Source organism: Triticum dicoccoides, chromosome 5B, assembly GCF_002162155.2.
Source record: "Triticum dicoccoides isolate Atlit2015 ecotype Zavitan chromosome 5B, WEW_v2.0, whole genome shotgun sequence".
NCBI classification, from domain to species: domain Eukaryota; kingdom Viridiplantae; phylum Streptophyta; class Magnoliopsida; order Poales; family Poaceae; genus Triticum; species Triticum dicoccoides.
The window spans coordinates 53322666-53325338 of NC_041389.1; positions in this window are offsets into that span (position 1 = coordinate 53322666).

Here is a 2673-nt window from a genome sequence, read left to right on the forward strand (position 1 = left end):
CACCCGATCCAGATTGGATCGGGATCGACCCCATCGTCACGGACCGCCGCCTCCGCCCCGCAGGTCCTCCTGCCGTCCTCGTGTCGTCGCATCGCCACCAGAGATGGAAGGATCCTCAAGGCCCCGTTGAGGATCTGGGCTACCTCGCCTCCTCCTTGCCATGGCCGGCCCCGAGCGTCGTGCCTGCAGCAGCACCGCCGTCACGGACACCTCATCGCCGGACCTCCTCGACGGACTGCACACGTCCTCGTCCTCCTCCCCAGCTTGCATAATCGAGCCTCGCCGCCCCAGATCCACTGCAACGGGGGTGACCAACGAATCCCCCTCCCTCTCTATGTCCCCTTCCCACTGCAACGTCGCAATACCGCTCATTCCCCTATCGGTCACCGCGACCCCGTGCACGCACTGGCCGTGTCCGCGTCACCCCTGGCTGGGGCTCACCGCACCCACAGCCGAGTTCGCTCACGCCCTGCCTGGACCGCGGCCACCTAGGGCCGCGCCCCGCCTCCTCACCCCGCCTCTTTCCCCCACGCAGCTCGTCGCTCCCGTCCGTAGCGCCGCCGCGCTTGGAGCTCTGCTCCCACGCCCACGCGCGCCCGCTACACTCTGCCGGCCACCGCCAGCGTCCTCCACGGTCCCGACCGTCCCTGCTTCGTCTCCGCGCCCCATTGCGCCCTCCGCCGCTCGGCCTCTGCCCGCGGTGACGCCCCGCACCGCCCGGGTCCGGCACCCACAGTCGGCGCCCGTCGCCGTGGCCTCAACCTCCTGGGCGGGCTCCCCCGGCGCCATGCGGGTTCGCCCACGCCCCGGCGCCCGTGCCCGCGCCCTGCTCCTCCCCTTTTTGCCATGTCGTGGCCTTCGCCGCTGCCATGCCGGAGAACGCCCCCCCCCCTGCCGTGGCCCCGACTGGCTGCATCCAGTGCAGGCGCCCGCAACCGCACGCGCCCCTGTGCCCGTTTCGCCCGCCCGCTAAGGCCTCTGGCCTATGACAAACGGGCCCCAGCGCCCAGAACGTTTTAAAAAAAGCAATAAATTAAATTTAATTAATTAAATAATTAATTAAATTAATTAAGTCAATTAATCCTATTTAATTAATCTAATTAACCTGTTAGTTTATCTAAACAGTAATTAGTTTAATCTAAACCCTAATTAACATAATAGTGTATGACAGGTGGGTCCCACTGGACCCACACGTCAGTTTGACCAGTCAACACCTCTGTTGACTGTTGACGTCATGCTGGCATCGTGATGACGTCATCAAACACTGTTTTGGATAATGTTGAGTTAAATTAATTAAATAAATTCTAAAAATGATTTAAAACTTTAGAAAATCATATAAAATAAACCGTAGCTCTGATGAAAATGCTTTCTACATGAAAGTTGCTCAGAACGATGACACGAATCCAGATACGCAGCATCTTCGTCCGCGACGTGTCCCTAGCATAGTGAACCTACAACATTTCAACTCCGGTTCATTTGACCAAAAACACGAAACACCGGGAATACTTTCCCGGATGTTTCCCCTTTCGCCGGTATCACCTACTACCGCGATTGGGCACACCTAGCATCGTTACTTGTCATGTCATGCATCGATATGCATCTGTTTGCATGGTATTCATTGTTTCTTCCCCCTCTTCTCTCCTGTAGACTTCGAGACGGACGCTGCTGCTGCCCAGTTCGACTACGGAGTTGACGACTCCTCCTTCTTGACAGAGCAATCAGGCAAGCCCCCCCCCCCTTGATCACCAGATATCGCCTATTCTTCTCTATACTGCTTGCATTAGAGTAGTGTAGCATGTTACTATTCGGTTACTCCTATTCTATTGCATAGCCTGTCATTGTTGCTACAGTCATTGCTACCTTACCCGCAATCCTAAATGCTTAGTATAGGATGCTAGTTTATCACCATTGGCCCTACATTCTTGTCAGTCTGCCTTGCTATACTATTGGGCCGTGATCACTCGGGAGGTGATCACGGGTATATACTATACATATATACATACTACAGATGGTGACTAAAGTCGGGTCCGCTCGAAGAGTACCCGCGAGTGATTCACGGATTGGGGGCTGAAAGGACCTTTGTCCCGACGGCCCTCTGTGTGGATCTTTGTGGCGGAGAGACAGGGCAGGTTGAGACCACCTAGGCGAGAGGTGGGCATGGCCCTGGTCGGCGTCCGCGGTTGCTTCATAATAACACGCTTAACGAGATCTTGGTATTTGATCTGAGTCTGGCCATTTGGTCTATACGCACTAACCAACTACGTGGGAAAGATATGGGCACTCGATGTCGTGGTATCAGCCGAAGCCTTCTAGACGTCAGCGACTGAGCAGCGCGTGCCAGATTGGAACGTAAGCCTGCTCTTGTATTAAGGGGGCTAGTTCTGCTTTCGGCCGCCCTCGCAATGTGCAGGTGTGCAATGGGCGATGGGCCCAGACCCCTGCGCCATAGGAGTTAGACCGGTGTGCTGACCTCTCTGTTAGGCCTAGCTGGGGCTGTGACGTGTTGATCTTCCGAGGCTGGGCATGACCCAGGAAAGTGTGTCCGGCCAAATGGGATCGAGCGTGTTGGGTTATGTGGTGCACCCCTGCAGGGAAGTTTATCTATTCGAATAGTCGTGTCCCTCGGTAAAAGGACGACCCGGAGTTGTACCTTGACCTTATGACAACTAGAAC